Source organism: Cuculus canorus, chromosome 23 (assembly GCF_017976375.1).
Source record: "Cuculus canorus isolate bCucCan1 chromosome 23, bCucCan1.pri, whole genome shotgun sequence".
Taxonomy (NCBI): domain Eukaryota; kingdom Metazoa; phylum Chordata; class Aves; order Cuculiformes; family Cuculidae; genus Cuculus; species Cuculus canorus.
In genome coordinates, this window is record NC_071423.1 from 7,860,187 (window position 1) to 7,870,670 (window position 10,484).

The following is a 10,484-nucleotide window of genomic DNA, read 5'->3' on the forward strand; positions in this document are numbered from 1 at the left end:
GCAGCAGAGCTGCCTAACACAGAAGCCGTGAGCCCTCAACTGAAGACTCTGCTATCAGGAGAGCCAGAGTCCAACCTTCAGAGCCTGATCCACTCTCCCAATTCTCCACATTCACATTTCCACTTCTATTGGCAATAATCAGATTCACATGAATATCATCCTTAGTTTCTTCTTCTTTAGATACGTATGTATCTGCAACAATTCCTTTAAAAACAATCAAGGCAAGCATGACACAGAAATTACAAGATAATTAAAAAAAACTACAGAAAGCAAATATACATACCCCTTTGTTCCACTGGGTTGCTTTAGAACACAGTGTTGTGGTTTATTCCTTCCCTATCAATCTGTCACCAACACACAGCTACACGGAAGAAAATAAATTGAAATTAAACTCAAACATTACGCCCAGTTCGTTACTAACACCTTCTAAACAGTGTTGAACCTTTTACGCAAATACTTCGTGCTATAACCCCAAACTATAAGGCCAATAAAGTCACAACAACTGACAGCAATTACAGACTTGGTCTATATTCTGAATTAAAATATCATAAACTAGTAATAAAAACAGCAATACACACACAAAAAAAGCCTACTTCTGCAAAAGTTACTTAACTTCCCAAGCCCAAAATCTTTGTTGCAGGCTTTAAATCTGAGAGATACATGTGTGTGACAGCTGCCAGCTCCTGCAGTACATGTGATACAGCACCTTCGTACAAATATTGTATTGTACAAATACTCATCAGCTAACTTCTAAATAACTGTGTTAGATGGGATCATCAAAACCACCCCTAAATTTACTGATAAGTAGGCTGAGAAAGAAGGATGGAGAGGGTTGTCTAAAGTGAATAAGTAAGTAACAATGAGAACTCCAAAGCATCCTCCCATCTCTGATCCATGGACACGGGTTTTTTCAATTGCGAAAAAAATATATTGGGCATAATTTGACCCAATGCCAACTGAAGTTTGAAGACTTCAAAACCAACCAAACAACAGACTTCAGCTCATACCCTAGGTTCATCACTAATGAAGCATTTATGTTACATTAAAAATGTGTCTTTGCTTGAGTATCCATTTTTAACCATCAACTGAAGTGAAAACATTAATTCATGCAAATCAATATTCCCTAAACAACAATTTTCCTCTAGAACATTCCTTCTTTTTTAACATAAACTCTTATCTAACATAACCCTTTTAAAGTATTATATTTGCAGAGTTCAGCAATTAGCTCTGTAAATTGTTTTCCTTGAGCGTATAGAAGGTTTTATTACATAGTGAAATATAAAGTGTATGCTATAGTGAATGAAAACCTCACTGCGAACAACGATTATGTTTCAAAAAGGCTGGGATAAGGGCCAGATTACCAAAATGAATTCAAGCCAGCTATTAAGAGTTCTACTTGTACATCCAAACTCCCCTGTTATTTCATGCAAGCATCCACTTTCACTGCACCTTTGGGGATTTCCAAATGTAATTGTTTATATGTAATGCCCACAGACGGCATTTTCCTGAAAACATGGCCAGAAAAATCCAATATGAAGGACAAAAAAAGCAAGGAAATACGAAATGGGAGCAAAGAAAAGCAGAGAGAGAAGGAACAATATATAAAACAACCAAATATAGGTGGGAGAAGGCACTGAGAGAACTTCAAATGCTTCTGAAAGAGAGAAGAAAGGAGAGGCTACACCTCATCTGCCCACTAATCCAGGACAAACTCATGAGAATCACAGACTTGTAAAAAAACAGTATTTTGCATGGAAGGTGTACAAGACTACAAAGTCACCTAAGCCATCCTTCTAACCTCAAAATTGAATCCTTCCCCTATATCCAATCAGAATTTCCCTTCTTGCAGCTATGACAGATTTTTTTCCCAGTTGTTTAAAGAATGTTTCGCTCAGCTCTTCCTCTCAATCAGGTGGTTCACAGGAGATGCCCACCACAACACTCTCTGTGGGCCACTCTGATTCTGACCCACACACTGCCAACACCCACTGCTAATCCTCTGCACAATTCACAACCCCGTCTTCTTGTTTTCCCTGTACATCTTTGTCAAAGAGCCATATCCATCCATTGCAACACTCCAGCCACGTGAACTATTCCACCATGCCTGCCATTCCAGCTTGATTAAAGTCCACAGCACAAAGGTACTAATGAAATAAAGACGGGGTGAAACAAGGCACACAGCTACGATGAGGACAAACTGCATCAAGCATAAGTGACACTGAAGACAATATAGGAACCCAAACTCCTCATCTCACATATTACCTTTTAGAATAAACAGCCCTTGATGATGCCCTAGAGGGCAAAACAAGAAGGAAAACTTCTCATGGAGCACAGTCACATGGGGCCAGATGCTCAGCAGATCAAAATCCATGATCTCCACTGCCTTCAATGCAGCTATGCCAATTTACATCAGTTGACATGACCTATATAACGAAAACTAGCTTGAAGCAGCCAAGGAATAGAATCCTGATTTATTCCAAATACATTATATTTAATGCTGTCACTTATCTTTTACATGCCAACATGCAAGCTCAGGAGGCAGACACATTTGGGTACTCTCAGCTGGGAATCGTGTTCTTGCAACACTCCTAGATGATGCACATACTGTCTCTATTCGTGTTCACCCTTTTGGATGGCACGGTGCCCATGAAACAAGCTGATTAGCACTTGCCCTGGGCTATCAAGGCAAGGCAATAGTACATTTAGATCAGCAAACTGCATAACAATATAAATGTCATCTATTCTACAAGAAGCTTTGGCAGTATTTGCATCTTGAGCTTCGTTGCACATATGTGCCAAAAAGAAACTCAAAGGCTTGCAAAAGAAAGACAGGCATGGGATTCGCCAGCCCAACCGGTTGCCAAAACATGCTGTATAGCAGTGGGTGCCTCATTATAATCCCCAAGGACCATCTCTTGGGTGTCAGATTGCATGTAATGTGTACACTACTGGTACATATATATACAGCCTTTTTGTTCAGCCAGGCTCATAGGCAGAAAACGAACCACAAGCAGCACGTCTGGCACAGTTTAAGACATGATCTGTACACTTGCCCAGAAAAGGTGGCATCCAGCCTAAACAGAATAGCCCTGGGTGGTCACTGGCTGGTTGTGCAACATCTCTGCTGATGAGGCAAACTGGAGCAATACCTAGCAGATACAATGGGTAATGGGCTAGGGACAGCGGTTTTGGGGACACTAGCTGGAGTGCGTGCCAAGCCTCTAATGGCCTGGCACTCATTAGCATTTGATTGTTACTGGAGACGTATATGGCATGAAATGATGGTCTCACTCCAATTCCTGGCGAGTAAATGTCAGCACCATTATCCCAGTAAGCATCCATCTTAGTGGCTGCACCAAAGAAGCCACAGGCTGAATGGGAATAAAGGCTGATCTATGTCTCATTGTCAGCGGAGGGGGCTTTCCAGGACAGAGCTGGGGCAAACCAGCAGAGTTCAGAACTGCTGCCTGTACAAGGCCTGCTTAATTCTTTAGCAGACGGGAGAGGATGCACAAAGAGGAGGTATGGTGCCAGAAAGATGCACAAAAAGTGAGACAGCTATCTGACAAAGGTAGGAAAAAAAAACCCTGTGCAGATAAACAGAAAACATCATGGTATGACATGCTAAGTGTAATAGTGGAATAACACACCTAGAGCATCAGCAACTGAAACCACACTGTAAGCACACAACTAGGACACTGAGGCAAACACAAGGACGCTTTACTAGATTTCACAGGTTCTTCTATGCAGTTCACATGTTGCTCACACACTAGGAAACAACAACAGAGCTGAAGGTAAACCCCTCAGCCTGTGTCCCTTAGCCCAACAGCCTGAAACAGAGCTCTCGGCACTCCGAGTCTCTCAACAGGCTGCCCAGGGAGGTGGTGGAGTCCCCTCCCCTGGAGGGGTTTAAAAGATGGGCAGATGAGGTGCTCGGGGATCTGGTTTGGCAGTGGACAGGTACGGTTCGACTTGATGATCTCAAAGGTCTTTTCCAAACAAACAATTCTATGATTCTAACAATCTCCTCCTAGAGCAAACCCTAGCACTTTCTGTACAGTTTGCATAAATTCACAGCTACATGCTTGATCCTAACTACTTATTAATGACTATTATTCGCTTTATCAAAGTTTTATCTTCACAAAAAACATATAAACCACTTGAACTAATTGTTGTTCCAATCGATTTGTGAGCAAGGCTTCCTTCTCCGAGACCTTCCTTCATTGCTCTGTGTAACCTTACTGCATTTCTGTTTCATTACACAAGTTTTTGGTCAATGTTAGAGCTATAGCACAGACGGTAAGACTGCAGAGTGACCTAAGGAGATTATGTAAAGTGTCACTTAGCATTAGATTTCTATTTGAAAATGGGATTTTTTTTTTTATTCTTAGTTACACTAATGAAAATCAGAAGAGATACTTTATTTTCTAACATCAAAGTGGAGCCCTTAACTTTTTGAGAATCCGTAGTCGTGCCCTTCTGCTATAGCATATTCCTCATAAATTCATATTTACAATACTTTATATTAACGACTTCTTTAATTTCTGAAAATAGAAATGGGTTTGAAATGCTTTTGTTTGCTTAGCAGGATCCAGATGCATTAAACTTCTATTACATAAGAGGATTTGTACTTTATACTGAAGTTTTCAGGAGAGAGATATTTAAAAGATTACGGAATGTGCTGGTGAAAAAAAGGACGTTGGAACACATCCATCAATATTTCAGTATAAATTGTTGAAGCACTTGAATTACACGGTATGATTATCTTTCAGAACATATAGCTCCTACCACTGATCTTTACATTTAACAGAAAAAGTGGTTGAATACTTAGTAAATGAATGCTAATTGAAGTGTTGGAAATGTTCTGTCATAACTGAATAATGAAACTAATGCACCTTGTGCATTTGTTTAAGAAGACTCTTCTGCTTTGCGTGTACCAAGCCCAAGTGGCCTTTTAGGCAATATAGCACCAACACAAATCTTTACATAAAGTCTGATTCTTTCTGAGTATCAACCAAAGATCTGATTTGGACTCCCACAGCAAGCAGAGCCACGCTCTCCATGAAACCTTTAACAGAGTCATCAGTACTTAAGATGAGCTGGACAACTGGTGCCTGGCTCCCAAAAAGCAAAAGACTTGGATTTCTCTCAAGATTTGGGTTTCTTTAAGTTAAAAAAACCCACAATTAGAGACAATTCTTTCATATGTCACAGTGACAGGATTTTTTTTCTTTGGGTTTCTTTCCCCCTTGTATTCAGCCTTTGCAGAAATAGTTCCTTATTGCCTACCCACCTATTTTCCGAAGGGCTTGACAATTCAGTCTGGGGTTTGATCACATGCCATATCAATACGAGGTCCATTTATGGCATGTATGTTTAAGATGATAACAGGGCAGGTTTTGCAATGGTAATGTGGGCCATAAGAAGAGCCCAAACAAAGAATCCGATTGACATAGTCGTGTTTCGGATCAGGCCCACTGTGAATCTGAAGATGCAATAAGAAGCAGGATGACTATTCCCTTCCAGTAAATATGCAAAGTTCTCACATACAATGGCAACAGTTTTACCCTGATGTAGATCATGGGCCATGGATAATCAGCCCACTATTCAACTTCCCCAGCTTTGCGGAAGCGTAATCAGGAAAGCATTATGAAGAAAAACCTGCCCTGCAGGGACAGACTTGCTTTAATAATGTTTATGACTTGTCCGTACTGTATTTACGTCTGGAAGTTGATTCCTTAGGTTTTCCCACCCTTCCCCCACTCTCGGCCCCAAAGACAATCCGGCAAGCTGAATCCTCCACCAGGATAAATGGGAGAAGCGCCAGTGACTGACAGACAGGACCCCTCTCTCTATACACTCAAGATCACATTCAAGAATAATGCTTGATTTTATCTAACACACAGGTCAAAGCTCACCTTTTCCTGAAGTGACCAGTCCAAAATGAAGCTTATTCTTTACAAATTATTGGGTTTGGACTGAAAGTACAAGGCTTATGCTGGTCAGCTGCGGGCCTCCTGTCCACTTGCTTTGAAAACAGCCCAGATTCACACCAAAGCCAGCAATATTAAAAGAAAATTATTGAAGACTTCCCCAGTTATCTGCCAGGTTCACAATTTTTACTAAGCCTTACGAATGTGTCATCATCACTAGTTCTTTTAAAGCCATCAATCTTAGTCACCCAAATCCATCACAAGAAACAAATCCCCAAGAGGAACCAATGTGCAGAGCAATTGAGAAAGACAGGCTGTGAGAAAACCCATGCAGAATTTTGCTTGGTCTCTGTACTCCCTCTCAGACAGGTTCTGCAGGCAGATATCTGCTGGGATTCCTTTTGCTGTGTTACTCCACTTTGGCTTCACTGATCACTTCTGTAAAACCCGCCTCAAACTTCCCAGTTTTCCAAAGACTGGTGAAGCATCAGCAGAGGCTGCCCAGGTCAGTGGTAGAGTCTCCATCCCTGGAGGAGTTAAAAAAACATACAGACTTGGCATTTTGGGACATGGTTTAGTAGACACGGGGCCATGGAGCTCATGGTTGGACTGGATGAACATGAAGGTCGTTCCTAAACTTAATGATTCTATGATTGATTTGGCTTGTGGCAGAGGCTTGAGTGGAGCAGGAAATGTGCAGCTTTGCAGACAGAGCGTCTGTCTGAAAGGTTAAGGGAACCACCAAATGTCAGCTTCCCTTTCAGGAGATAACACTTCAGACTAAGTCTGAGGTGATCTGTCAACTGAAAAAGCACTGAAACCCAAAGCACCTGATGGGGTGTTCCTCTTGGGCTCTTAGCCTTCAGGACACTTTAAAAACAAGTATTGGCTTAATGAGCTTCGTTTCTTCATGCCATCAAAATTTTGGTCTCTGAAACCCACAGAATCATGGAATGGTTTGGGTTGGAAGGGACCTCAAAGCCCATCCAGTTCCAACCTCCTGCCATGGGCAGGGGCACCTCTCACTGGATCAGGCTGCCAGTCTCCCTGGAGCCTTTGCTTCCCCTCTCCAAAGGGCTGCTGGCCTCACCTGGACTTGCAAATTCCCAGCATGCACGAAAATAGAGCACAGCCCATTTTAACACAAACACCCCAAAATGAGAGAGGACCATCTTTAAACTTTTGGACACAGCCCATACAGAAGCAAGGAGTGTGTTTGGGCTCCCCTAGCTCCAGGCTGTTCTGTGGCTGCTTCCAAGTCCAAACCAGGTGCCCGCTTGCACATAAACACTGTGGAGAGCCACTAAATCTGAACCTGAGCAGCTGAGCACTGAACTGCACTAAGCATTGCTGCAGAGGTCACAACCAAAATAAGAAAGACAGCTTTTATTCCTGCCTTGGAGCACTCTGACTTCTGCAAGATGGAGCCACAGGAGTCACTTGCAATGGCTTTGCTGACCTCTCCTTGGCAGCAAGTGTGTGTGCAACCAAATGCAGTTGGAGGGGAACATCTACGGCTCCTGTGCTTCACAGCTGCACTGGACTTGTATCTTTGTTCTGATAACATTAAAGTTCTTCTAAAAGACATAAAATAAACAAGTTAATCATGTTTTCACTTTCCCATGCACCACTCAGCACCTGTAGCTGTCTACAAGAAAAGCCCCTGAAAGCCGCAAGGTTTCTTTTTTATTTACTTCTTTCATCTTTGCAGAAAAGTAACCCAGCCTTGGTTTAGTTCAAACCTAGCCAGAAACAAAAACCCTCTTGAATTCCTCTTCATTATAAATGGATTGTCAATGTGTTAAATAAATCAGCGAAATGGAAATCCAAAAATAAATAGCCATCCTGCTGTTGCTAGGACAACTCTAATTTTTTACCTGGACAGAGATTTTCTGTTTCACAGTTAGCAATCGCTGAAAAGGAGGGTCAAAATTTTTAATCCTCATACAGTTTACCACCTACCCCCAACAGAAAAAAGGGATTATTTTCGGTTACTTTTTAGCAAATGAGGGAAGATCAAAACCAGGAAATCTTTTTCATTCCGGACAGGAGAGATGAGTTACACTTACCATTTACAACAGCATAGCTTATAACATCTACTCAGCTGAGAAAGGACAGCGAGCACAAAATATTAGAGTAGGATTTCAAAGGCTCTAATGTCACCCTGCTAAGCAAAAAGTGCAGCATCTATAGAGTAGGATTATTATAGCTTAAAACCATATTTTTGGCTCATTCATTAAGCAATTTTACAACGGAAAAAAGCAACACCATTTAGGTCTCAGCAGGAAGTAAATCTTGCAACTTGTGCCGACATGTCTAAACAATCCAGAAGTGAAGACTGCAAAGTTAACATACTACCCAGTCCTTAAAATGGTAGAAATGAACCCAGTCCCATCCAAGGCCATGGCTAGAGAAGTCCCAACACACTGAAGAATCAGGGCCACACGTTACAGTGGAATTAACTTCTGGGTTCTATCTGCCACACGCGATGGGAAGAAACACGCTGGGATGGTAAAGAGAGGGAAATTCAGCAGTGAAGAGAGGAAGAGCCGCTAAGGGGACACGAGGTGTCACAGAGCCTTAAGCCGGTATCACCTGGGAATCCCTCAGCCAGCCCCAAACAGTCACATGAATGTCTTTTATTCCATTTTACTTGCCCAAAATAGTCTTCTTAGAGCCTCTGTGTCTGGAAGCTGGTGGGTGGATTCACTACAGAATGGGTCAGATCAGAGTACATCATCATCTCTTGGCTGATATCCAATTGCAAGCAAACCTTACCTTCGCGCCGAGAGGTGACCAAAAAAAGCCAAAATCTCTAAGAATTCCAGAAATTCAAAACGTAGGTAAGAAAAAAATCTCTAGAAAATCATGAGTCCGTTTCCATTGGCCAATTTTTGTAAAATGCTTACAGTAATGAGATGAATTTTCAAAACAACATTGTCTTGACTGAAATATTTTCTTCAGTTCCAAACTTTGTAACTTGTTCCCAAAAAAAACATTTTTGATTGGGGGTAGGAAGGAAGTGGCACATAACCACACTGTTTCTTGTGAAAAGTCTCCACAAACGAGCATTTTCCACAAAAAATACCTATTGTCAGAAACTGCCTCGATCTGCATTAAAGAGAATTTATGAATCTCAGACAATACTTAGCCTAATGGCAATAAAACCATAGAACCATAGGATAGTTTGGGTTGGAAAGGACCTTCAAGACCCTCCAGCCCCATCCCATGGGCAGGGACGCCTCCCACTGGATCAGGGGCTCCAAGCCCCATCCAACTTGGCCTTGAACACCTCTAGGGATGGGGCAGCCACCACGGCTCTGGGCAAAAATGCTAAATATTCCCCAAATCAGACACAATATCCCCCACAGCGAAGTGATAAATTCTTACAGAACCACACACAATACATCTGGCCACGTTAGATGGGGTTTTTTTTACAGTCTAATGTTTGTACCAACGTACAATCCTACCAGCCTAAGTCTGTATCCAGGAACTGATTTTATATAGCTCTGTATCCACACATATGCACACACTGCGATTGTGAAAGTGCTCTAAACAAATATGGGTGTTTGCATCCTGCCTTGCCCGAAAAAGCAAAGCAGACTGTTCAAGCAGCAGTCGGTGAAAGCAAGCATTCAATTCTACTCTGAGGCTCGTTTTCCTCTAAATGGGCCTCTCAGACTCAGTGACAACTCTTTGCTGCCTGAGAAAAAACACTGGAATCAAAAAAAAAAAAAAAAGGAACCTATTTTCCAGTGCAAAGTAATCCCTGTTCCATTGCCATGGCACCAGACATCCGTCTCTTTCTTTCATTGACCAGACGAGGTCCTCCTCAGCCCCTCACTTTTTTTTTTTTTTTTAAAAAAAAAAAAAAAAAGAAGACATTTTTTGTTTTGTTCATGCATGTGTGTGCGCCTGAATTTGTTTCCTTGGTAGGAAAAGGAGTCATTAAAGTATTAGTTTAGGTTGATTGATTCTTTGGGGACAGAAGAGGGTTCCGGGGCTTTGTAATAGCTGACATGATCTCAAAACAGAGGCTCTTCAGCATGATACAAGATTGAAATAATAAAAGGAAGATGCAGCTCGCCCCTCAGAAAACCAAACGGCATGGTTTACAGGCTGGGAGGCAAATCCCTTCCAATAAGTCTGTGATTTCTTCCAGGTACAGTGGTGAAGTTAAGGAGGAGCGTAACGCAATCTCTTTTTCTTTTAACTTTAGAGCTGTTACGCACATGGTATCGTTCCAAAATGCCCTTTACCACAGCAGCAATGGAGAATCTGGATGTAGATTGCAGCATAAGGCAAAAAAAAGCAAAAAAAAACCCCAATAACTGAGTCCATTTAAAATGAAAAAGACAGGGGGGGAGGGGGAAACAATTGATGTTCAAGGAAATACCAGTGTTGACAAACACACAAATACTGCAGAGGTTACCAAAACCACCTAGCTCTGCCTCCATAGTTTTGGACCCCCTCCTCTCCTGCTTCCCAAGCTAAGGAAATCCAACCAATTTCCAGCTTCTTTGGGTGAACAGAGGAGTACAAAAGTGCTGG

At 41.9% G+C, this 10,484-nt stretch overlaps 1 long non-coding RNA gene across 1 annotated transcript in view; it reads right to left on the reverse strand.

Annotated features, from left to right (window-relative positions):
• Positions 1–10,484, reverse strand: part of LOC128854356 (uncharacterized) — a 155,622-nt gene that overhangs the window by 85,596 nt on the left and 59,542 nt on the right. Inside the window, exon 4 of the long non-coding RNA XR_008453397.1 lies at positions 284–361. This is a non-coding gene — a long non-coding RNA (uncharacterized LOC128854356). The remainder of the gene's footprint in view (positions 1–283; positions 362–10,484) is intronic.